Genomic DNA, 26996 nt, shown 5'->3' with positions numbered 1-26996 from the left:
GCTACGTTTACCGAGCTTCAGCTTCAGTCCGGCTTCCTTCAAGCGATTCAGTACTCCGGTCAAGTCCTCAAGGTGATCCTTATCTTTGCGCCCGGTGACTAGGACGTCACCAAAGTACACGACCACATGGCGTAGCCCTTGGTTTAAGTTGTCTATTTCTCTCTGAAAAATCGACGGTGCTGACGTAACGCCGAAAGGCAGGCGAGTGTATTGGTACAGCTCCCTTGGCGTCTTGATGGTCAGCAGGTTCGAGGTTGCTTCGTCCAGTTTCACTCGCAAGCAGGCATCTTTGAGGTCGAGCTTGAACTTTTCATATCCACTCAGTCGGGCGAAGAGGTCCTCTACATGCGGTATCGGATACTTCTTGGGCACAGTCACAGGGTTTACTGTGACCCTGAAGTCACCGCAGATTCGAACCTGTCCGTTGCGCTTGAGAATAGGCACAATGGGTGCAGCCAACTCTGACGTTTTTACCGGTTGCAGCACTCCAACATGTTCCATACACAGCAGTTCCTCGTTCACACGATCTTTCATAGCGAACGGCACAAGTCTAGGCTTGAAAAACTTCGGCTTAGCATTGTGATGACCCCCCATAATGCGCAGGTCCACACGGGACGGAGAGGCAAAGAGACACCGTATGGCTAAGTTTAAACAAACAGATATATTCAATAATTACACATGATTATGATTATACATCAGAGGCTAGGGCGTCCGAGCTTACGTGCCGACGACTTCATGGGGACGATGGAGGGGCTCCGGAGTTGAGCTCGCACGGTTGCTGGCAGAAGCTGCACGCCGTCGGGCTTCGGCGCTGAAGGCCCCCTTGGCGAACGATGTCGTCCTGAGCGTTTTTTCTTCGGTACTCCTTGTCGACTTTTATATCCTCTTATCCCCACACTCCCTAGGGTGAGGACGCCCACGCCGGAGTGGGGGGGGGGACCTAGGGCTTTCACTTGGGCGCACAAACACACCACCGCACTTATGGTCTCGCCCCCCTCACGTGTTGGGTCCGAGGGAAAGAAGGTTGTCGTCGAGGTAGCGCATAGCGTCAGCTGTGGTAAGGCGCGCTCTGGCCCGCTGTCGGTTCCCGCGGGTCACCGGCCTCCGTTCTCCATCAAATGACACTCGCCCCTCAAGGCCGGAACGCGAGGTCACTAAAAGGCCGGGAAAGTGGTCCCTTGTCCTGGGATGTGCTCGGGAGGGTTGATTGATGATGCCCGCCGTCTTGCCACGGGGCCAGGCCCGCCGAAACGAAGCCCCCCTGGAACGGCCACGGCAATTGGGGAAGATAACGCCCGTCTCCCCGCGGCGGCGGCGGCGGCGGCGGCGTTCGTCTCGTGCCGACACTATGGAAATGGGGTCCGGTTGTGCTTAAACCCCTTCGTTCTGGTCGTCTCCGTGCGGTCCACGGCGGCAGGCCCGAAAGCAATCCCACTCAAGTTGCTTGCAGCCATATACAGTAGAAACATGTCTGCTGGCTGCTGCCAAAACGAGACCGGCTGTCGCCGTTCTCCTCTCTTCCAGCTCAATTGTTTTCCCTTGAGTGCTTTCGCCGCCACTGGGGGCTCCGTCTACGCCGCGCCGTCGAACGCGGACACTCGTAGCACACACAAGGAACGTCACAGCATTGTCTTGAATGGTGGTTTTTGCAGCCACACCTTTAAAGGTTCCAAGTTCATCATCAAAAACACTGGAGTACTGAAGCGACGAAACTGCATTCAGCTCAGCTGAATTGCACAATTCCAAGACATGGCCCTTCATCCAACCGCGCCCCATGAGGGACGGGCAACCACTGGAAAATGCATCCTCAGACATGCACTTGCTCCCGTGTCGACCTCCATTAGTAGTGAAGTTCCGTTCACAGCGACTTCCACACAGTATGGCTGAGTCACTTCTGCACTTCCTAGCACATTCCACATTTCGTACACTTGGGGCGCATTCAGCCGCTTTTTAGTTTCGTCATACCCGTTATCGTTTATGGCATGCACAGATTTCTTCTTCACAAATGGCGGCGCCGATCCTCTGGTGTTTGTCACTTTTTTTCCCCTTGCACACACGAGAGAGATAGCCCTTCAGCTTACAGTTGTGGCACACACTATTTAGGCGTCGGCACTGCGTCGCAAGATGCTCGCCATCGCAGCGAAAACACAAAATGGCCCCTTCTTCCCGCCTCGGCTACCTCAGCTCCGCAGAGTCACGTGACAGCGTTGGTCGGTGTGACAAACGGGGCGGGCGCCATCGAAAGCGCTTGCGAATAATTGCTTGTTGCCTCCATCGCGTATTCTTCCCAGCTCGTTTGCGCGTCGAACGGCTCCAGCTTGCCGACGCCTGGCATTTCCGAAGTACATAAACGCAGCCCAAGGCAGCAACGGCGCTAGAAACAGCCTGCAGCAGTGTGAGCAGCTCAACGCGTCTGCCTCGTCGCCATTGTGACGTTGTGTTCCCGCGTGGAACAAGGAGAACGCAAGCGAGCAACCAGCAACACCGACTCCGCAGACAACTCTATTTCAGTCCGCGCGCTCCGCAACTGCGCCGCTAGCCAGGAGATTGGGCGGTGTCGCCATCTACAGATAACGTGTGAAAAACACAGAAACACAGTGACCAAGCCCGACACGGCGTACGAAACGTTTACCAGTGCTGCGACAGGGGACAGGGAACAAGGAGAGACGGAAGGACAAGCACTACATAGCAGTGTGGCATAGCAGTGTCGTGTTTGCGTTCGGCGATTACAAACTCATGTGTCCACGCTATTGATAGAAGCTTGAAACAGCAGGTCCAGAGGCTAAGGTTAGCGGGCGTCCTGGATGACATGATAATACATGCTTGAAATAAAATCCTGAAAAGTTTGTCATTTTGTAAGCATGATCCACAGGGACCTTCAAGTAGAGATATAAAGAAGTATGCGGTAAATACGTACATAAATCAACTGTCCCACAGGCTCAAGCAAGTTGGTAATAGATATGGGGTTAAAGTGTTGTTTTCGGCTGCAAATAAGCGAGGGAAAATTTGTGCTGTAGTTGATGAACCAGAGAACAGAAACAAAAAAAAAAACTAAGCAAGGGTGCCAATTAAGTGAAACATGAGTTGCGTTTCGTGCCATGTTCAGAGGAAGTGGTTTACGATATTCGTTTTACATGCGGCAAGAATTGTATAGGCCAAACGGGGAAGTGCATAAACACGCTGTGGCGCTAACATAAAACGTCTTTGAAAGGTGCTCCGTCATCCAATTTGGTCCTGCATTACAGATACTGTAATTTTAATGATCCCAGTGTGTCGAAAGCGTCGAATAAAAAAGCATGCAATGCCATTCTTAATAAGGCTAAGATTAGACTCAGGCATCAAGATAAATTTACTAGGGAATTTAGTGAAGCTTATTGTATTCACAAAAATAGCGGCACGTGCGTAAGCACACCGTCAGTAACCATCCATGATTGGATTCATAGCAGTATCTTTAGTGTTTTTGTTTTTTGCGGGAAGGGGTGGCGCATGCGCTTCTGGTTGTCATAGGAGAGTATATTACCCATGTATGTTTCAATAAACTTGTAGTTGTTAGTGGCGCTTGTCCTTCCGTCTCTTGTTCCCTGTCGCCAGCGCTGGTAAACGTTTCGAACATGAACAAACCAGCTAAAATTTTCCTGTGATGGCAGCGTAACACGCGGAGAGAATGGCTGCTTGGCGTGTTTTCCAATTCCTTGCATTATGTTCAAATGAGATCGGTAGTTTGACCAAGCGTTTGATCAAACGCCATCAAGTGTAGAATTCCAACTGACCATGTATTCGAACTGGGGCTCACGCGTCGAAGTGTTTTGATGCTCGTGCATCTGTACGCGGTTGCAAAAAACTGGCCACGCGTTCCAGTTTCGGCTCGCATGTGCAAGTGCCCGCGGGATCTTACGGTTGGGCGCATGGATGAATGTTGAAGACGATTTCCAAAGCACAGCGCGGCGTTGGCAGTATAACAAAAAAAGGCTGCGGCGGTGGCCGAGTGGTCTAAAGTAGCGGCTAGTTAAGTAGATCTGTTCGTGCCCGGCGGGTTCGAAACCCGAGTGAGACCGTAAGTATAGTGAAGTTTTTTTTTCTCTTTTCCCGGCGGCTGCACACCGACAGACGGAAGCCCGGTTTTCGTTCGCATGGCCGTTTCAAAGCTAGCGCATCGAAAAAAAAAAAATCAGCTACTGGGTGTGGCGCACATGAATCAAAGCGCCCGCCGAGTGCCGAGGAGGTGGGCCCAGCACGCGCTACTGGACGGAGGTTTGCACATCAGAGGAGAAAGCATCTAGAAATTCCGATTACAAAATTGGGTCGTCTCCCCTTGTCGGTTCCTCTCCTCCTCTCTTTCGGCGCAAGCGCCAGGGGTTTTGCACTGCATCAAGTTTATGAATACCTCCACAATTATATAACAGCCACCGGCAGATTCCCTTGCTAAATGCTTCCAAAAAATTTCCGCATTCAAAAAAGCTTTTGGGTATTTTCATATCTTACATTTTTAATTCTCCAATATTCTCTCCCGATATTCTGTTCGTTCTTTTTCTTTTAAACTAATCTGAAATTTCACCCAAGGTTCATTAAATAACTTAACGCCAGCTTTTCCTATTTATGGGGTATCCCCACCGAACCCTGGCCAATCCCCCGTCGTGGGTATGTGCCATGCGACCAAGGCAACAACAACGAGAGCGCTTTAATTCTTTGCAGTCGCTTCGACGAGGCGGTCGACGTAGCGTTGGCGACGGCGTTTGGCCGTGGTGAAGGGTCCGGTCTTCCGAGTAGCGCGTGCTGGCGCCACCATCTCTTCTTCGACGCGTAGTCGGCGTTGGTCACGCGGGTCGCTGCACACCGAAAGCTGCAAAAGAAGTCGAGCGCTCTTTTCAGCTTAGAAAAGTGGCTGATGAAGGGGGCTCCTCAAGGCTCGAGCGCGGATGCCACAATCTAAGACACCTTATTTATACTATAATGCGCCACGCCTTTCCTGCTGTGCGCTGATACTTATATCCACTTTCGACGACTAAGACTGCCAATGTTCAATGACTCTAAATGTTCCATTGCCTATTCACAGCAACACATGTCACAAGCATGGTTGTCGGCCATGTCAGTGCGGAATGAGCAACGCTGAGCCATAGGCGATAAGATTGCTTTACATGGCCGTAAAAAAAGGCGAAAGATAGTCTAACCCGGGGTCCAATGAAATGAGACAATGGTTGAAAAATTGGTCCGAGTCCCATGCGGCAAATGTGTGCCCACGCGCAAAGCCTGCGAAGCCTACAGGCTGCGTCAACCCTCGATACAAGAATAGTAGTAGCATGGAGTACCGTCGTCCACGCGATGGTTTCCTGTGATGCCGCAGTTTTCCGGGCGCCATTGGAAAAGTGTGCCGTGACTTTTGCTTACTGCGGCGTGTAAACTTCCTGGAATACGAAGAACTCAAAGAAGTCAGAAAAAAAAGACGACGACTTCTGACGGTTTTCTTAGGTCATGAGCTCATGGCAGCCAGAAGGACATCGAGTTTCGCACCCGTCGAGGAAGCGTAGTGCCTTGTTTTCACGTTGATCAAGACGGACTTTGCTGGGATGGCGATAGTTCATGGAGTGCTTGGCTGTATGGGCTTATAGACATGGTCTTACTCTGAAGATACTTCCTTTGTATGGCTTAGCAGAGACCGCGAAGTCGTTAAATAAGTTACTTCGCGTGCTATGTAACAGAACAAAGGCGGACCGGGCATAACTTGGCATTTTATTTGCAGCTACGTCAGTGCACAGCAGAAGTAGGCTGCTGGATGGTTCTACAAGATACCGGCAAACTATCTCAGGCGACGAAAGATCTGGTTAAGAACCGCCAATTCATGAAAGCGTCTAACCCTACAAATCTACACATATTTATACAGAAGCCAATGTATTCAGAACGTTAATGAGAGAGGCATGTAGAGTACAACAATGGGACATCGCGCCAGTAACGAGAGAGGAAGTAAAGAAAGCCTTAGCAGCAATGCAAAGAGGGAAACCAGCTGGTGAGGATCAGGTAGCAGCAGATCTGTTGAAGGACGGAGGGGAGATTGTGCTATAAAAACTAGCCGCCTTGTATACGCAATGCCTTATGACCTCGAGCGTTCCAGAAGCTTGGAAGAACGCGGACATTATCTAAATTCATATGAAAGGAGACGTCGAGGACTTGAAAATTTACAGACTGGTCTGTTTACTGTCCGTTGCCTACAAGATATTTACTAAGGTAATCACTAATAGAGTCGGGGCAACCTTAGACTTCAGTCAACCAAGCGATCAGGAAGGCTTTCGTAAAGGATACTCGACATTATACCGCATTCACTCTATCAGTCAGGTGATAGAGGAATGCGGAGAATATAACCAACCCCAGGATGTTTCACCCAAGACTTTACACAATTTTTAAAAACAGGCTTTTTGAGTTCGACCTGCCGCGGTGGCTCGGTGGTTAGGGCGCTCGACTACTGATCCGGAGTTCCCGGGTTCGAACCCGACCGCGGCGGCTGCGTTTTTATGGAGGAAAAACGCTAAAGCGCCCGTGTGCTGTGCGATGTCAGTGCACGATAAAGATCCCCAGGTGGTCGAAATTATTCTGAACCCCTTCATTACGGCGCCTTTTTATTCCTTTCTTCTTTCACTCCCTCCTTTATCCCTTCCCTTACGGCGCGGTTCAGGTGTCCAACGATATATGAGACAGATACTGTGCCATTTCCTTTCCCCCAAAAACCAATTATTATTATTATTATTTTTGAGTTCGAATAGCGCATTTTTCGGCATAGCATTAGGAGCGGTGTAATACATCAGAATACAGCTAAGACGCACTAACTAGCAGACTGGTTAACTGATATTGGATAGTTAACCTTTTAACTATTACTGTTAGGCTGCTAAATTATTGAGAGGCGTGTAACTCATCGTGAGCAATATCCATATCAGTTTTTATAATTTCGAAAAAGCGTTTACACTCGGAGCAGTGGTCAAACAAATGTTGGCTATTTGGATGAGTTACGTGCACTGGAGAGGTTGCTTTGCCTGCAAGCTTCTCTAACGCGCATGTATTCTGGCGCGATGTAGCCAGAGGCCCACTGCAGGGCAAAGGCCCTGCAGTGGGCCTTGAAAAGCGAGTATGCAGTGGGCGTAGTCAGGCTGATGATGATGATGATGACGACATCTGTTAAAGGCACGTTCGTTGGATTGAGCGTATCCGGTTGCCATGGTGGATGAAAACGAAGGAAGAGGAGGGTTGCACTGACGTCACTCTTGACGTCACTGGAACGCGCGATGACATCGTGGTTCCAACCCAAGTGACGTCACATGCGACAGCGTAGTTCCTCTCTCTCTCTCAACTCCTGTCACTGCTTTGACGACATCCTGAAGCACATGGGTAGGCTCCGTTTTTCAGAATAAAGCATTGGTCCGACACCTCGAGTACATCTCCTACCACTTCTCAGATCACAAAGCTTCCTTCACGACTATCAAGCACTGGGTGATAAGCGTTACTTAAAGAGCGAGTATGAAAAATATAGCGCTCTATAACTGAACATACATGCTCGTAGCTCTCAAATCGTTTGCCTCGATGACGCAATACGCATTACCTAATCAGCGCTGTTGTATGTTCCATGCTAAATAGAATTGATTGATTGATTGATTGATTGATTGATTGATTGATTGATTTTGTGAAATGACACCGCAACAGCTGTCGTTGAATCTGGCGTTACACTGTGGTAACCATCCTGTGAGTTTCTTTTGCAACTTACTTTCATGTATGTACGCATGATCGGCATTTGAGAGAATCATGTTCGCAAGTCTCGGACGGACTTGGTCGTTGTGGTGAGCACGCGCGAAACAGAGGCAAGCTAAAAGTGTTTCTCAACAGAGATCCAGGGGACGCTTAGGCTCCGCCTCCAGAGTATGACGCGATAGCGTTATTGGGTCCCTGCAGATAGATGCCTGGGGTCCCCTTTGCGCATAACTATGCAGACGCGTTCACTCTCTACATTAGATTCGTAGATTGCGGGGAGATCTCTTGCCTCTCCTGGCGCAGTGTTGCAGCGGTGCCTCGGCAAGTAGCTGTTTCAAGAAACAAGAGCCAACGGTGGGGAGCGTGCATGGTTGCTTTTTCCGAGCAACCTCTCGCGACGAATCATTATTTTAACTGCCACCTGCTACAAGAGGCAGCTTTGCCACCTGTCAGCGTGGGCAGGTTGTGATGGCGTCACAAAGTAACGTGACCTGGGTGTCAGGTGGGCTACCTGCTTTTTTGCTCACCACGCCGACAACACCGACTCCGGATTTTGAGCAGAACCGGTGCCTTAACGCTATCGCATTAATAGAAAGAGAAAGGCAAGGAGGTTAACTGAAACTACGATTAACAGTGCGTTACTGCTCGCCGAGAAGCGAAAGGAGTGAGTGAGCGGTGGTTACAGATCTACGAAAACTATTCAGAACACTCAACCCTTCAAGTCTGGGATAAATCTGTGCCCCGTCCTGTCTTCGACTGTCTTTGCGATGGAGGCCACGAGCAGTTGTCCCATAGCAGCGACGGGACAGTTTTTCCACTCATCCTACCTCGTGCACAACACCTGGCTGGCATTACACGATGCAGCCTTGTCAAAAATTTCACCGTAACCGTCACGTATTAAGGTGCGGGCGACACCAACGCATCCGTCTGCAAGCATCAGGACTGCACATTCCTACCACCGAGCGTACCTGGCAGAGGTTGCCATAAGCCACGCGTGCAGAAGTGCCGACTGCCTCCAGCGCGGTGTCGACGGCGTCGCAATGTACCCTGCCCTACTCTGGTGCGGCACCAGCGGCGTGCAACTGGCTTCGCCGGGTCTCCTCTCCGCCGTTGCCGCTGGCTGGGCAAGGGTGTGGAGAGCAGGCCGTAATGGGGCCATCTCCTCTCGCCGAGCAGACCGGGCCGGTGTGGCGTGCCGGGGACCCCTCCGGCGGTAGAGAGGGGGGCAGCTCCTCCGTAGCCGAGTCAGTCGGGGACTGTTGAGCGGACTACCCAGCACGGGCCCTCTTTCGCGGGCGTGATGGTTTCGGCGTGCGTGCAGCGACCGGCACGAGTCGACCGCCGGATCCTCTGCTGAAGCTCTCTGATCTGTCGCACCAGGGCGTCGGTGTTCACGCGTCCGTGCCTCGTTAGGGGCGACCTTCGGACCTGTTCGCGTCGTTTGGCTGGCCGCCGCGGATCGGCCCCCACGGCCGAGTTCGTCGCTCCGAAGAGAGGGGTCGGCGTGCCCGCCCGGACCGAGAACGGCGCAGCGACATACACCTCGGATCGGGGATCGGATAAGTTCCGGCGGCGGAAGGGCTCGTGCCTGCGAAGGAAGAAACAAGTGCTGTGCGCGGCGTTAACGGTCGGTTGGTTCTTGTTGGCCCACTGCGCCTGGTTCCGGTGACCCGCTGCCCATTTCGGAATACTGCAGACTTCGACAAGTGAAGGGTGAGCGCATGCGCTGTTGGTTGAAGTCTGTGAACGCCTGTCCTGTCATATGGAAAGTCTGTGGTGGGGCAGCATCCCGCGACAACTCACCCTATCCACCATTTGCCGACTGATAGGCGTGATTTCATTAATTCGGATGCAGCTGCAGCTGCACTATCTCAGTACTTATATTGGATGCGGACACGTCGCGTCTGTATACCACAATGCAAAAATGTCCGTAAAGCTTCGCTTATTACCGTAAAAATGTCGTCCTATCGAACTATTTCGATAAGCCTTACTGATCCTGACTTGATACACTTTTTTTCTTTTGAGAACATTATTTATATACACTTGTTCTGCGATCAGGTCAGGATGTTTAAACGACGGTGTGTGGCACTTGCTGTTATTAACACAGCACGCAATTTTAAACAAATCGATGCCAATTCCCTCAATCAACGCCCAGCCATACTGCAATGCGCAGCTATGCCATTCTCTTATTGTCCAAAACACGGGAATTGATGAAGTATACACAAGAGGACATGGTTTTTGATTACCAACTTCACAGAGTGAGCACACTGATACTCGAGCATGCAACCACGCAAAGTCTCCTGGCATGCAGTTGGTTGCGTTTCCAAGGTGCGCGTTCTGGTCCGATGCGCTTGAGCTGCGCGCAAACAAACCAGCGCGCGCTCTTGAAATTCTCCGCCCTTGTCTTACAGAATGCGAAGACCCACATTGCGAGCCGCAAACGGCGAGCGGGTGCTGCTGGACGATGTGCGCACACTGTCAAGGACATTTTGAAAGATGGGGACCTGTGGTTATTGGCTTGTTAGATAATTTCCGCCGACCAGTGACTGCCCTTACGAGAATTCTCGCTATAATGTTTGAATCGGGAAGTGGTTCTTTTACACCTGCGATCGTCTATAGCGCATAAAGGCGCTGTGCCATGGTCCTCTCTCGCGCATATGTTATACGCGTCCTTTTGGGTGTGAAGGTACGCATGTTTAGGTGCGTTGTCTTTTTTTTCCACAATGAGGGTATTTTACCTATGAACCTTAAAAGCTTAGCTGTCGATCGAGATGAAATTTTCACACCTTCAGCTCATTAGCCGCGATAATAACGTCTCTTTTTCTTTAGTTATACTTCAAAAATTTCCCTGTCACTTAACAGACGTGGAGCATGAAAGTTCGCCGTTATGTGGAAGACCACTTTTTCTCCAGAGCCATGAGCAACCATGGTTATTCGTTATTAATCAGAACGCTCCAAATGATGCTAAAAGCATGCGTATCTAGAACTCATGCGCTATTTTCCGTCATAATTTCACTGGTTGTTTGGATGACGTTGCGTACAAATGAACAGAGCCTAGCTCTCCTGTCACTAATTTTGTTGTTTTCTTCTCTTTTCTTTCGAACTTCTGACAAGCAACATATAGCTACGCCCGTCACAGTTTACGACAGATGCCCCTAATGAGCCACGGTAATACTCTTACAGAAATTTTCCTTCACGAGAAAGTGGCGCATTCGTGCTAACCGTTATGAAGCGCTTGTGGATATAATTCTTTAAAGGAATCGGCCCTTGACCAGTGCGAGAGGGCCAACTTAGTCTCATTCAATAGTGTGCTAGAATTAACTGGCTAAAGTTTGAAACATACAGCTGGCTGTCCATTAACTATAGTCAAGGCAGAAGGTGTTCCACTCACCGAGCCTTTGCAGCTCTAACAGACCAAAATATATTTCTGCGTTGCCCGTTCACCAATTTGTATCGTGCGTACTGCATATTCGTTCAGTTCAAACAGCACGATCGGGGAGTAAGAGCGCCAGTCAAGGTGATCGATGAGGGCCAGATTAAAGGAACGTGGGCAGTGTAAACAGCTGTCTGGCGCAGAAGAAGCACCAGGCTCAAAAACGAGGGCAGTGGAGAAGACACGTACGCAAGTGCATGTCAACTACGCGGACAACGAGAGTCGTTTTTCAATTACCGAAGAGGCTCAGCTGACATGTGCGGGCATCCCAGCACAAGAATGAGCGCCAGCTGATCGCATAGCCATTCCTGCTGTCAAAAAACTCAAAAAGTGGGTGTGGCATGCCACTTTGCAGTGTTGCAGTTAAACGTTTTACTTTAGCCAAAAGTTTGATAGCTAACTTGAGAGACCCAGGCCGCAGACGCGTAATCGCTTCCTCGAAGAAGTGAGAACCATTGACGCACCTGCAGGCGTTGCTGTGAAAGCCGAAGAGCAAACGCCTGAGCCCAGCGCGGCTGGTTTTTCGATATTGTGTGTCACTGGAACGCGGCGACTCCGCACAGGCAAACGAATGGATTGGCCTCGTTGCGTGCATCAATCGCTTTCTTGTTCAATTGTCCGCAAGGGGCTTGCCAGCGTTCGTGATGAAAGAAGGCGTAGTTGCGCCAATCCATTTCACACATACTCCGTGCCAGGAATTGGGAGCCCACCCGATTTTCGATCATAGTATCAGGAAATGCCTCGGAAAAGTCCGTCATTATTTCGTAAAATGGGAAAAGATGGCGTAATATTCCTTTCTTTAAAATCGCTCCGGCAGTTATACACGATGACAAGCTTGCGCTAATCAATCTTCGCGTGGCCTAGTTTTTTTATTGTGGCTCGCATATTTATTAAGATTACTAGCGCGATAAAGAGTACTTGCATTGTAGCCATAGCATAGCCGATGTAATGAAGGGTTGCACGCAAGTTCGTTCCCGGGCTGTGCATTCTATTCATCGTGTCCTCCTGAGAGGAACCGCAATCAGTGACGAACTAGTGTGAGGGCGTTTCCGCTCCAGATATCTGTACGGTACTCTTCAGAGAGAGCCGCCGCGTTGGCTCAGTGGTTACGACGCTCGGCTGCTGACCCGAAAGACGCGGGTTCGATCCCGGCTGCGGCGATCGAATTTCAATGGAGGCTAAATTCTAGAGTCACGTGTACTGTACGATGTCAGTGCACGTTAAAGAACCCCAGGTAGTACAAACTTCCGGAGCCCTTCACTACGGCGTCCCTCATAGCCTGAGTAGCTTTGGGACGTTAGACCCCCTTAAACCATAAACCAAACTGTTCGGAGAAAGTACAGGGTCATTGGAAATAAATGAGTGGAGCCTAAGCGCTCTGCCGTTTGCAGTTCTTTTCATCAAGTTTTGACTTAGATGTTAGCAAAAAGATGCTAGAGTCGTTCATGATACATTCCAGGACGACCGTAACGTCTTTTCTTACCACCCAGGTAAAAGCGCGATGAAAAGAAATTCGAACAGCGGAGCGCGTAGGGGTCGCATTGTTTCCATTTCTTTCTATCGCGATAGTACACTTAACAGGGTGTATGATGAAAAACGCTTCTGAAGCTAAAGCGTACAAGGAGCATTGACCGACAAATGAGCGATAAGCAGCACAGCATAGGAGTGCCAACGATATGCGTTAAGAAAGGTCTTCCACTGCCTAGAACAAAGCGTCTCAGCCCGCACTATCTTCCTGCCCTAACAGTCAGGGGTTTGGATGGCCATAAAGCGAACAGTAACCACGCTAACGGCCGCGTACATTTGTCGCGAAAGCCGTGCCAGCTTGCTTCTTCGCACGGTCTACCACTCGGTGCACGGCCACTCGATCATGCAGCCCAAACGTTAATGGTCGTTCCGCCGGCAGTGAGCGTGGCCGCTGGCGTTTTGTCTTGCCGTCGAGGATCGCAGCCTGTCTCCGTTTGCTTATGTCGCCTGTGCACGGTCGTTCCGTGCCTCTTCGGTGCTCCCTGCGAATGGTTGCACGCTCCGCTGCCTGACTTCTTTTCCGGTTTCTCGGTGCCTTTTGTCTTTATTCGAACTTTTTTTTTTCAGCAGATTCTACTGCCTAGATATAAATGACGTCGGCTTTCGTAGCCCTGTTTGTTCTGGTCAGTTTCTGGCTGACAAATGGAACGCGGCGGGCGAAATCTTCTGACAGTTTTCGGTGGCGTGAAGTGGCAAAAACAACATGCAAGAAAATTAACGTATGAAAATTGCTCCGGGCTAGTAGCAGGGAAGCAGGCGCTATATAGAGTTCTCGCTGTTTCCGCTCTCACGTTATGCACCTATAGGCCGAGGCCCGCAAAGGCAAGAAGGCGCCCAAACACTGCAGAACGCCATATTCACACTCGCCCGCCGTTGTTAAAACTGGCTTCCACATGGAACGAGCAAACGTATTTCAGGCTCTTCCCTCGGTCCTATTTCCTTACGCTTCCAATTGTGGCCGAAACGCACCGAGTATGTATCTTTCACGGACCTCAACTGTTCCGCCGAACAGCGCTCCCTATTCTCTTCCGTGCGTGTAATAACTTGATTTCAGGACCGCTTTCGCGTTTTGCTGGTACATGCAGTCACATCTCCACTTCCCGTTAGTCAGCTAGCCGTAACAACCGTTATTACGCAGTTCATGCGAAGCACGCATGCGATTAAGGATTCTGGAGCACCCGTATTTCAAGTCTGCAACAAAAAGAATATAAAGAGAAAGCCGAGAGGAACGCGTCCAAAGAAAATTTGTAATGAAATAAGAAGCCCCGTAGTCGCCGTATACAAAGAGACTCAGCTGAGAGTACTGTTCCTTTTCTAGGCAAATGAGCGGCCGGCAGTGTCTCTCCAGGTGCGCGGCTGCTGCCTGTAGCTCGCTTAAGCGACAGGCAGCGGGACGTGTTGTTTGAACAATGGTTCCCACAGGCGCAGTCCAAAATATAGCGGCAGTGTGTTGCGCGATGCAAGCGCGGCCTTAAAAAGAACTGCGGGAAAACTGCGCGCGGAGAATCTCTCTGGTTCGCGTAATTAAAGACGAGACAGGAGACGCGCGGGCTTGCTTGGCAAATGCCGCTGCTGCGATCGCTACGCCCATGCCGCCATCTTCGATGTCTGTTAAACAAGAGAAGAGATATGAGAGACAACGTTAGTCTTTGTTTCCTTTTTGAAGCTTTCTTCCTTTCAGCGATTCTTTGTGTAAAACTTCTCTCTGTGTTTTCATTGTGCAAGACAGAAAGAAACAAAGAAAGAAAGGGAGAGTGATGGCTTATATGCAGTCAGGCCCGTTGAAATCCAGATAGCAAATTCTGGCCCAGTGTATTAATCAATAGCAGTGTCATTTACTTATCGTCTGACATGAATGATACAAAAATTTTGTATCTGCCATACCGCACAGCAGTTCGCTCGTCTGTATTTTTTACCTCGCCTTAAATTCTGAAATACTGGCAGGATCTGCGCTGTTGAAGTCGATTCTGCAAAATGCGCCGACTTTGTGTCAACTGATGGGAATTTTGTGCGTGATGCCTGCGAATGGTCGACTAGAATGCATTGGAGCGCCTGCACCGTTGTAATCTGCGTAAGCAACCTCTCACCCACAGGGCCTATGTCAGTGCGAATGGTAACTTGCGCCGGAAAACTCGAACTGCATGGGCTCAAAGCCCGCCGTCTAAATGCGTCTAAAACGCTGACACCTATGCATAAGCTGTATACCTTCCAGTAGTATCTCTGTTTGCAGAACTGAGTGCGTGGACGTCGCCACTACGTCGTGCGGCCCGTCCGGTCCCATATATATTTCGCCGCCAACGAGGCTCGCGAAGCGGAGGTCGCGCTGGGAGACCAAACAAATGCGCGCACGTAATGAGCAGAGCAGCCGAGCAAGGAGAGAGAGGCAGAGCCCACTCTCCCACGTGACGCTGCGGCCACGGCCGCGACTCGCGCATCATGCCTCGGCACGCACTGCCAAGCGTGAAGATTGACAACTCGCTGCGCGGGGCCTCTCTCTCTCGCCCGCACGCGCTGCTTATGTCCTATTCGTTTCTTTGTTTCTCGCTCGCGGGCGCGCGGCGCGGCCCCAGCACTGCGCGTAAAAAAGTAAAAGGGAACGCAGAGCGGCAGAAGAAAGAAAGCGACGAACGACCTTCTCAGCGCGCCCTTCGTCTGTCAGGAGCGCATTTTCTGTTTCATGTCTTCGGGCACGCAGCGTCGTGCGACACGACAGATTTCACGTCGCATAAAAATGGGGTTGCGGGATTCAATGGCGCGAGTTGTCTTCAACAGAATTTTGCAGCATTTCTTTCATTCCTTTTCTTTCTAATTTCGGACCGCTATTGTTGTCTCGCTCCCTTCTTCTTTCATCCTCATTCTCTCCCTCTCATTCTCCACTTGTTCTTGGCGAGAGCGCGTGTCGCGTTCGCAACTCAACTCGCAAGACGTGTGCCTCACGCTGGATCCGCGCATCACACTGCCCTGCTTTCAGTTTTTTTTCGTACGCGCTTTCGAGGCGTTCCTCGGCTTCACTTTCATCCCTTCTCTTCCTGCCCGCCCGCGCGCGGTGCCCCGTGTGCTGCCATTGTGATGCGCGTCTCCTCGCAACACCCCCCCCCCCCCCCCCCCCCCCCTTTGTGTTAGCGGCCCGAAAACGGGGCGCAGCTGCGTCCTGGGTGGCCTGCCCGATGACGCGCGCCTGCACGGCGTGCCACGGGGCAACCTGTTCGCCCTGAAACGTCGAACGCTGGCGGCCGGGTGCAACCAGGAAGATTCCGGCACGCAACCAAATCGAAGTAAGAATGGACATCGAAGCTGGGCCAAGTGTGCAATCTGAGGCAATGCGGAGGTGGTCGCTTAGCGTCGGCCAATCCAGAAGTCATAAATTCTTCCTGGTTCTCTTGCTTCTTTTGCAGAAGTGACCATGCGACACAGGGGCACTGCAGGCGGAGCTATTGCTGGTTTATTTTCTTCCAGCTGAGTGTAAAGTGGAACATAACCCTTTAATCCTGACAGCTCCAGCCCAAGGAGGCCAGCTTAAAAACCTATTAGGTCAACAGGGGCAATGAGTACCCGCTTTGGTTGGCAACAACTTTATTTATAGTCCTGCAGAGCTTTCGCCGACGGGGCCTTAGGTCTCCCACGTGTGAAATGAACCCGTAAATGAAACTATTTCCAGTACGTTGAAACGAAAGGGAATACTGAAACAGCCAATGGAAGGTGGTGCCGCGACAGTTCAAGGGGGCGTATAACTGCTTGCCATTTGCCACTACCACTGGCTCAGAGCTTGAACCGGAGCTCGGTATCGAAGACACACCTGCCAGAGTCTTCTCCTCCTGCTGAAAAAGCAATAACGTACTATCATAGATAGGAAAATACTGAACTGCTGCACTGGCACGAAAAACTTCATTATACCAGAGGTATAGCTAGCGCTGTCTAGCCCGTTCTTGTCACGTACAGTGTTAGCTTGCCTGAGTGCCGTAACGTGGTGCAGTTGTTAGTTTCAGTTTCCACTTCCAGCCCTAAGGTGCACAGACAGCTGGACATTTTCTGCTGCCCTTAACGTCCCCACGTCTTGTATCGGCTAAACGTTGCGCCTTCGTCACGCCTTAGAGAGAACTAGCAGCATGAGATATTGTACGTAACGTTTAATTACTGCCCGATTAACCGAAATATCCATGGCCGGAACCGGACAATTACCGCGAGCCAGTTTTACGCCTGTGGCGGTGGCCTTCGACTTTTTTTCCCTGGCAAGTTCCACCTACTTTCGCTGAAACAGCACACGGATTCCTTCTTAGTATATTCAACGAAGGGAGAGAAGCGACCAATGAAGGCGTTTGGCGGGAGTTCTTAGAGATGGCGCAACATAGTAAGACGCGTATACCGCTGGGCTGGACCAGACTTCGAAATAGAGAGAGAGAGCGAGAGAGATGGAAAAGAAGGTGATGTAAGAGACCCAATGTTACGCTGCGCAGATGCCTATGGCGTTGCTGGCGCCCATGCTGGGAGTGATAAGAAAAATGGCTGGTTTCGCAATATGCGTGCAAGCGGACTGCGTCATCACCATCATCATCAGCCTGACTACACCCACTGCAGGGCAAAGGCCTCTCCAATGTCTCTCCAATTAACCCCGTCCTTTGCCAGCTACGTCCACCATATGCCTGCAAACTTCCTAATCTCTTCCCCCCATTAACCTTCTGCTGCACCCACTCAACGAACCTTTCGTTTGGTTTCCTTGCGGCCAAATCACAAGCGCGAGCTGAGCGTTAGCATTCATGTTCTCTGTATCTGACTTTGTCCTAGGTTATGACAGACAATAAGCTTGTACCGCGTTCATACTTGAGAATGACGTGCCCATGCTCATTTCTTCATGTTGATTTTGGTTAGGATGTCATTAACGCATGTTTGTTCCATCACCCACTCTGCCCGCTTCCGGTCTCTTAACGCTGCACCTATCATTTTTCTCTCCATGGCTCGCTGTGTTGTCCTTAACTTAAGGTGAACCCTTTCCTTAGCCTCCACGTTTCTGCCCCGTATGTGTTTACCAGTAAGATACAGCTGTTGTACACTTTTCTTTTGAGGGATATTGGTAACCTGCTATTCATGATCTGAGAGAACCTGCCATATGCGCTCCACCCCATTCTTATCCGTCTAGTTATTTCACTCTCATGATCCGGATCAGCTGTCACTACCTGCCCTAAGTAGACATATTCCTTTCCCACTTCCAGCACCTCACTACCAATTGTGAACTGCTGTGCCCTTGCTAGACTATTGAACATTACTTTGGTTTTCTGCATGTTAATTTTTAGACCCACAATTCTGCTCTGCCTGTCTTGATCATGATTTGCAGTTCATCTCCTGAGTGACACAGCAAGGTAATGTCATTAGCGAATCGCAGATTATTAGGGTATTCTCCATTAACTCTCATTCCCAACTGTTCTCAATTCATGCCTCGGACTGCGTGAGCGCCACTTATTCTGTACTCCGCCGCATGGTTCTTCAAGCTGCAGCCGTGGCTGCTTCGATCGATCGCAAGAAAGAAACCGCACCCACTCAACAAGCCTTTCGTTTGGTTTCCTTACGGCCAAATCACTACCGCGAGTTGAGCGTTAGCATTCATGTTCTCTGTATCTGACTTTGTCCCAGGTTATGACAGACAATAAGCTTGCACCGCGTTCATACTTGAGAATGACGTGCCAAGAAACGAAGCCCATAAAGAGAGTAAAGAAATGTGGCTGACAGCCCGCGACTTGCTGTAATGTACGAAGCGGTCGAAGTTGATTGATGCCAAGGGCTCGCCACGCATGCTTACGAAACACACGCGTTAATGGGTTAATGGTTTTTTTTTTTTTTACATGTCAAAACAACGCGTCGGGCTACGAGGCGCACCGTAGGGGAAGGGCTTGAATTAATTTTAATCACCTGGGAATCTTTGGCGTGCGCCTGCCTCACGTATGCACGTGCACGCATGCGCAAGTACCGGCTTATAAAGCTAATCTCGGACTAACGTCTCCAAGCTGCTGCGTTTGATTGAGGAGCCGGATCTCGTTCCCGAATTGAGGCCATACCTCGTATATATATCGAGCATATATTTTTCTTGTTTTTCATCGAAAGTCGATCGAGGTGCTGAAAATCGATTGTGCGCGTCAAGGCCTCCTGTTGTGTCTGAATGAGCGCTAAAGACGAGACATACAAGGGCCGCGTAACGGAGTTTCGTCGCACCTGGAACAGAGCAAGCAGCTCTGGGAACTAAACGAGGGCCTGGACAGCTTTGGCCACTCTGTAAGCGGTCTACGATGCGGGACTTAACAGCCTCCTCGCAGGAGACACTCTCTTGGGAGATAGAGAAGAAAAAGAAAAAATACTCTTAACAAAGAACACCGTTTTTGCACAAGCGGAAATCCTTTTTATTTTCTTCTGCCTCGCCACCCCCCCCCCCCCCGCTTTTTTTTTTGGACGCAAATCATTATCTTTGTTCGAAGGTAAGCCAGAGCTTGGAGGTGCGTGTGTGTGCTTAGCGTCGTCGCTGTACACACTTTGCTAACATATTCTGCGCGCATCCTCTAGAGTCGGCTTATTTGTTTAACCTTGCTTGGAGTTCTGCTTTTGCGCCTTGTCGCGTCTCTGTAGCCTTACCTCGGCTCTCTCCCGCAATGCGAGTTCCTTTCACGCACGCCTTATCTGCGTAACCTGCTTTTGCTCACGCTGCATGAAAAGATTGCTTTGGGAAAGCACGATGCGCGTTATGCAAGCCTCGTTTTGAAATCTAAGAAGTGATCAGTAAGCATACGCTCGCTGAGTGTACGTGTGTGAAGTAAGTAAAAAAAAAAACACGAAAGGAACGTACTACATACGTGGAACTTTCCGACACGGCTGTGCATTAAATGTTTGAAAACCTTCTTTCAGGCTAGATGATAATAAGAAAGGCTGCACTGACAATCAGTACAAAGAGGCTTATTGACCAACAAGCGGAGAATGCTAATGATCTTATAAATCACACTGTGAAGTGGACAGTTACTCGCCCCCGAGCACGCTATAGCTCCGGACAGTTGCAGTATAGCTGAGCATGGATTACCATGATGTGCGTTTACATGGCAGCGTACTGTACTTGTACGAAATTTCACAAAAAGGTAGAAATATGCTCAGTTCATAAGTTCTGTACCGCGAGATTAATGAGGTTAATAGTAAAAGAAATAATTTCGCCTGTGCACTTTCTCCAACTGCAGCGTGTACAGACACGAGGCCTGAAACCCAATTATTCGACAGTGCAGTCTCACAGCTTGGCTGACCTAAAAGGGGCTACAGAGCGGAAATTAGTATGACGAATGTGAACAGTGAACCCAAAAACCAGAAATGAATTATGGACTGCAAGACAAATTTGAAGGGAAAGGACTACATAAAAAGCTCGCCTCATTCCCTTCTAAGCGACATTGTAAGCTCTTAAACATCTCGTGCGGCCTAGAAGATAAAACGAAAGGAGGGCACATTTTAAGTAAAATAAAAAGAGATATACAGAGTTAGCAGCAAAAAGGCGACTAAGATTGACGTCCTCCATCCCCAAAACGTGACACTAATCCACTACTCCACGGCGGCGACTGAAACGCTTGCTTCTGCTAGTATTAATATTGAATTGGCTGCTGCCTGCCGCTGGGTGGCGCTGCTAGCTGGACGGGCTGCATTCGGCAAACTGGCGTTCGAACAGAGTGTAGCAAACATCAGCTCCGGTGGGATATTGTCGTTTATGTAGAAAGTCCGCAGAGCTGCGTGATATGTAATGTCTTACAAGCATCCCGACAACAAGTTCCGGTTGCATTGATAGCTGCCCACTTTCAAGCACTATACTCGTGACGTAGCAATCCTTTGAGGAGAATGTCGTTGGCTTCGGGCTACACAATAAGCCATGTCAAGCACCCGCACAGTCCGGAGATGAAGCACTCCACACGTATGGTGCAGCTGGCCGCCGATCGTACGGCCCCTGGTGGCTCGCTCAAGAGCACAAAGAGTAAACAAACGACGGCTCAGCACCAGTTGCCCGGTCTGACTCCGCTCGGCTGTGGATATTTCTGGTCGGCCAGGCCCCATTCGCCAGCCTTGATCGCTCATTGTTAGACCGGACCTGGGCCCCTTCTCTCCGGCGTCCCCTTCACGTCATTTCCAGAACGTGCTCTCGAAGCGCGCTCCCGGACAAGAAATGCGTCTACGCAACGCCGTACAAAGGCGGGTCCGGAGGCAGCCCGTACCAGAAGCAGGAACCAGCCGCGGGGTGTGCTCCCAAGGTCATACAGAAGCCACCAAGCGGCGAACCTCCAACGACATTCCAAGCTGTGTCCACGACGCGGTCTCGAAGAACCAGCGAAGAATGCACGAGCGCAGTACAACAAGAGAGGGTGAGGGTGACGAGGCAAGAACAAGCGATGAAGAAAAAGAAAGGAGGCTCTTTTTGTTTTTTTCTTTGCGTGTGTGCGGCGAAGGACGAGCCGCGGCGGTCGTTTATTAAAGCGATGAACCGTGAAGACGAAGCAGCCGAACGGCGCAGCCGCGGCAGACGAGATCGCCAAGCCGCGCGCGCGCGCGTGGCCTTTTTATCCGCTCGCTCCGACAATACGAATTCCGCGTCTACATTCTCCTCCGAATGCTTGTCGTTCCTCCTCCACTCGGCTCTCCCCTTCGTCCCTCTTTTGGCACGGGTTCGATCGCGACTGCTTCATTCTTCGGATCGAGTTTTCCAAGTCGTTACGTCCGTTGTATTATTATTAGCCGCCTCGGGCGACCCCGGAGGTGGAGGGAGGCGGTGATCGGTGGCTGACCGCGGCCTTCACGCGCTCCCCCTCTCCGCTTACCCTCAGCCAATGCTCACTTCTTCGCAGCCGACGACCTCCACACGTTCTGGCGAAGAATGCCGTTCCACTTTCTTCGATATTCCGCCAAGTAACGAATAAAGAGACCAAGAGGGGGGAAAAAAATGGGAGAAACGTGTGCCCGGAGCGTGCCCGGTCTGACATGAAATGGGAAATTCGCAGCAGAAGCAGAATTCAGCGGCTGGTACCGCGGTATAAACACGCTTTGTAGGAGTGACAGAAAGTGACGAGTGAGGAAAAGAATGAGGAGGAGGAGAACAGCCGAATTAAAGAAGCCTTTGCCGTCATTCGCGGTGAAAGGAGTCAAAGAGAAACCGATGAGAGAGCACGGCGTTAGCGCAGTCGTGCTTCTTTCTTGCTTGTTTAGCCGCGAGCGCAGCTTTTGGGGGTTCGGTGAGCGGCGGCGCGGGGGAAGGGAGGGCAGAGTTGGAGGGACAGGTTTGTCCGAGCGTCTTCTGAGGGGCCCATTGCAGCGGCGCGTGCCCGCGTTTTCGCGTGGACGCTCCACTTTTAGATATCGAGTGGCGCCTCTTGTGAGGACCACCTGAACTGGGCTCTAGAAAGGCTACGCGCCGCGGTGTTATCCTCGACCTCAGACTTTCTTCCCTTGGCGTTCGTTTGGGCGGCAGTAAAAATAGATAACAATGCGGGGAAAGAGACGTCTGCTCGAAGGAGGCGGGCGAGATTGCGAGGTGATATAAAGAGAGCAGAGGAGCTTGTCTACGTGCAGAAACGAAAATGGATGAACTAACTGAGCATTACTACAGTTGCGTAAAGTGTTCTCGCATATTGTGAGAGTGCGATGAGTGTTTGGAAGGCTGGAATCAGAAACACGATGCACGGATGGCTGCAGCTTAGACTTGCGCGACACAGAGATCTCCAAGCACGAATCGAAGCACGAACCTCAAACCGCAGTCAACAGTGGCGGGGCCCTTTCGCTAGCTGTTCAAATACCATGGATCGTAGACCCAAATGCTGCGCAGTGACCAGCGCAGTAATTGTGACAGGACACCACGCGCGAGCGGCGAACACTTGTGTATGTGCGAGGTGCTTCATAGTTTCGGACAGGTGCACCGCGTATCGAGAGATGCAATGGAAGAGCACTGCATAGCGTGACAAAACTTGAACGAGGCAAGAACCGGTGTTCATTCAACGGCCGGACAAAATGAAAAATAAAGAGGGGGCGCTCTGCGTGGGACTGGGAAAAAGTGCGTAATGACAGAAACGCAAACAAAACATATTCAAGAGCGCAGCAAGGCATTAGAAAGCGGCCCTGCACGACAGACATTTGTCAGAGTTGCGAAATTGGGAGAAGAAAGACGAGCACTACGAAGGCAAGAAACAAGCCCGGCGCTGCGACACGACACAGTCGCGTCGTCCCTGACGGCCCGCCACGCTCCAGCCGACGCGCATTACAAGACGCACGCAGCGAAATCGTGGGCTGGCGTGCGCGCGTCTCTTGCGGTCTCGTCTCTTGCGCCCCCAAGCGCGTCGTGAGTCTTCCACCAGTCACGCGCGTTGTTTTCCGACGGATCGGTCGCGCTGCTGCGATAAGTAGTGCGTGACGACCGACTGGCTCTCATTGAGTCCTTACGGGGCTGACTGTCCTTACGTCAGTCAGTTCGTCTCAGCCTCCCCTACCCCTGTGCTTGGGTCGTGCCTCGTAATCCAGCCTGTCTTTTACGGCCGGCCAGAAATGGGCAACTGACATCGTTAGTGAGTCAGCTGGGCAGTTCCGCGCCGGCATGTGGCACGGGCTGTGAAAGGCTGCCGGCGAAGCCTTCTCGCTGCCAAAAAAGACTAGTGTAGCCAGCCGCACTCTTAAGAGAGTTTCGCAACAACTGCCAGCAAGTGAAGCGTTTTGGAGATTTGCTGGAGCGAGTCGGCCTTGCTACTTGGACTGAAACGCTTGGCAGATCGGGCGTCAAGTCGTTTCGAGGACCAAAGGTCGTAAACAATCACACACACAAAGAGGTAGAAACAAAAAAAAAAAGAACTCAAGAACGGAAAATAGGAAGGCAGCAACAGAAGAAGCCGCTGCACAGCCTGCTATTCCGTATGCAACTAATTTCTCGTATATAGCTGCCGGCTTGCAAGGTATACGTGAGGCAGCAAGTCTGTTATTTTTTTTTCAGAACTTAAACACTAATAATATACAAAGCATAAATGCGAGTAACTCCGAGCAGCAGCAGAGCGGCTACGTCTCTCACAACTATGTCAGCGAATTCACGATTTTTACAGTGAGCTGAAACCTGCATGCACTTCACGGCATAGTTTTTCGCGGATTACTTGACTTATTCTGTCTTCATTGTTTTCTCAGCTGCTTCGCCGCCTCCTGAGTCGGGAAAAAAGCTAGAATTTTATAGGCGTGGCTTAAATAAACTTAAACTGTCGACACTCACTGACTTTTCCAAGAACGTTAAAAATGTTAAAAGATGTATTTATTCATAGTGTATATTACCCCTATCCTCTCTCACTATCGCTCCCCCCTTCTTTCCCTCTCCCTGTCCCTTTATTCCCGCTAGTCGCAGCTCAGGTGCTTCAGGTTTCGATGTCAGATGCCGCGGCTAGCAACATCTTTTCCTTCCATTGTTATTTTATTAATAAATATCCACTAACAACATGAAAGCAAATGGGAAAAAAATATCGAACTTAAAAATTTTCTGTGCATCGGCCTTAATAAATGCTACACGAGGTCATTGATACAGTTGGAAAGCGCGAATAAGGATGCGGCAAGCTCTTCTTCATTCGTGCCATCCGAGTTTGTGCAGCACAGCCTAGAGTCTACATTTACTGTCCACTTTTCTTCCTCTAATTATTACGCGAAACCGTATGGGCCGCTTGCATGGTGCCATGATTTAAATGGGAAGTCCTTTTTCTTTCTAATTATGCGAAGATGCACCCTGCAGGTAACGTAGATAATACTGCGCCTCTCAACAAGATGATCCTTACGTAATCTTCTATGCTCAGTACGCGTACATAAGCCTAACTCATCACTTTCCCGCCTTTCTTCTTTCAACGCGTCTGCAGCAACTTCCCCCACTGCGACGATGACGCATTGCAAGTTCAGTGCTAGTCCGCACAGTGAACACATCGGTTACACTGAATCACTTGCGCGTCCAATTGCCACCACGTACACCCGCTGAGAAGGTCGGAACGGCGGCCAGTGCGCCGCTCTCCAGCCGAGATTTCCTCGCTGAAACGTGCACGCAGTCCAACTGGCACTGTTTCACGTTGTTGTCGCAACGCGTGCTGCATTCATTATTATCAAAAGGGCAGACGACGAGCGTTCGAACTCGCTTTCATTCGGAGTGATTCGACCTCATCCATTATTGAAGTCCGTATTTTTCTGCGGTATGCGCGGCCTGCCAGCGAGAGGGCAGGAGCTTGGCACGAGGGCACGGCAACCTGTTTAATTTCCAGGAAGGAAGTGCGTCGCGCGTTATCTATGTAAATAGTCGGACGTGTGCTTTGCAAATTGCACCGGACAGGCATGCAGTCCGGCCAAACAGGTGCGAGAGAAGAAATGAAAGTAACGAATGGGAGAAGTGAGCCAACCGCCTGAGAGCGCGACCCGAGATTCAAATTACCCCAGACCCTGTAGATGCAGAGATAGCGTATACATTTCGTAAGGTGGTGAACGTGAGGAGGCTGGCAGCTGCGTAGTGGAAACACGTTCATTCACAGCCTCTGCTTAGGCGACGAAAGCTGTTAAATACACACAAGACGAAACGCGTTACCTCCTTTAGCTTTTTTTTTTTGTAAGAGTTCTTCTTGACTGCGTTACATTTGTTTAGTTTTAGAGCAGCACGGCAGGAAAATGCGCTCATGCCTTCTGGCGAAGGTCTTTCTGCAATTCTACGCATCATGTGCGTGTGCTTTCTTTAAGTACACGAACTAGCGAAGCGTAAAAAAGCAAACCTTGTACAAAACACGAATAAAGCTTAACTGCGAAAGGAAAAATTACCTACTGATGATCCCAGCAAAGCAACTGACGAGGGCACGCCACGCCCAGCGAGGTTTAGTGAACCGCTAAACTTGCAGGCCCACGTGCAGCAAGGCCTCCCTGTCCGGGTACCTTGCCATACCCATCCGCCGACTGTGATTTCTGACCTTTAGGGTCGTACTCGTACCTGTGTGCGAAAAAAACACTCGCGGCAAAAATAAATCGTGATTTATGAACGCTAATGTCAGACGCATCCAGTCTGGTCGTTATGTTTTCCCGCTCTGTGTTATCTTTTTAATTCGCGCTTTGGTCCTGTTGATATGAATAAGTGCCCGTGAAACGAAGTATGCGTAACGAGCCAGGCCGAATTTTCATCAACGCTCCTGTAGTAATGTGCAGTGAACCATATCAAGTTTCTAGCAAAGGAAGAAAGAAATAGAGAAAGAAAGAGATGTACAAAGCTTCTCTTTCAAACGGCTGCATACACAATCTTCGAATATTCCTTCCTTCCCATCATTTCATGGCGCTTCCAAAGTCCCGATCAACTGGCGGGTCCGCCATCAGGCAGGCGTTGCTAGCCTGCCTCTTTGCTCCTTTATTTCCTATTTCTTCTGTGCAATAATTACCAAATCCGACATAAGCACTGGTTGCCGTTTTGTTGAGTAAACAGTAAGCCACTTCACTGCACACTCAAATTTGAACATCAATACAATGCTGAGACGGGCAGAGCCATAATTGCCTTGGGACTTCAAGTGGAAAAACCGCGAAAGCAATACAGCGAAATGCGCAGAGATCTTCTGGTTGCTTTGGCGCCTTTCAGTGCGATGTGATCAAGCTGTTGCGGATGATTGATCTACAAAAAATCTTTAGTAAGTTACATCTTACGAAGTTTCGGCCACACAAGAAAGTGTGGGCGAGTGTGCGAGCATCAAGTAGTCCCCGCCAGCGCCTAGTGGGGCGACTGCCACGTCTCTACGAAGCCTTTGGGAGGTGGTGCCGCATTCACCCGCCGAGCTCAAACAGAGCCGAAAGTCGGTTTTCGCTTTTCACGCGATTTTCTACGCCCTGACCCGCCGCGTAGAAGCGCACGCAACGCCGAGGACACAAAGGGTGACCCCACCGCACGACTGTCTCGCCGCTCTCGAGCGTAAAGCAAAAATGCGCGGGGGAAAAAAGTAGGGAAATCGGGGTCACACACGTCGCGCCCGCGTCGCGTGTTTCGCCGCCTCTCGCGCTCGCGCGGTTTAACAGGCAACCGCGCGTGCTGCTGCAGCGACGGCTCCGACGCGAAGCACTTAGACGCCGTCGGGGAGACGCCATTGTCTTACGGGCGTCGCGGAGCGCGGGGACAATGCAATTTCTCCGTTACGCCAGTCAGGTCGGGAGCAGGGGTGTAACCAAATGAGAGGGACAGCTGCTCATTTGCAATTACGCAACCTCGGAACTCGACCCCAGCGCGCGGCGTACCACGGGGGGTGGGAGGGGGGGGGGGTAAGGGGGGGGGGGGGGGGGCTTCAGCGCCACT

At 50.6% G+C, this 26996-nt stretch overlaps 1 protein-coding gene across 1 annotated transcript in view; it reads left to right on the top strand.

The window, feature by feature from the left end:
* Positions 1 to 8972: 8972 nt before the first annotated feature.
* The window catches only part of CalpC (calpain C), a 75570-nt gene continuing 57546 nt past the window's right edge, over positions 8973 to 26996 (top strand). Inside the window, exon 1 of the mRNA XM_077659664.1 lies at positions 8973 to 9441. The gene's annotated coding sequence lies outside the window, so the exon portion shown is untranslated. The remainder of the gene's footprint in view (positions 9442 to 26996) is intronic.

This window comes from Amblyomma americanum, chromosome 3, assembly GCF_052857255.1.
Source record: "Amblyomma americanum isolate KBUSLIRL-KWMA chromosome 3, ASM5285725v1, whole genome shotgun sequence".
NCBI lineage: Eukaryota > Metazoa > Arthropoda > Arachnida > Ixodida > Ixodidae > Amblyomma > Amblyomma americanum.
This window is presented reverse-complemented; position numbering and strand designations above follow the sequence as displayed.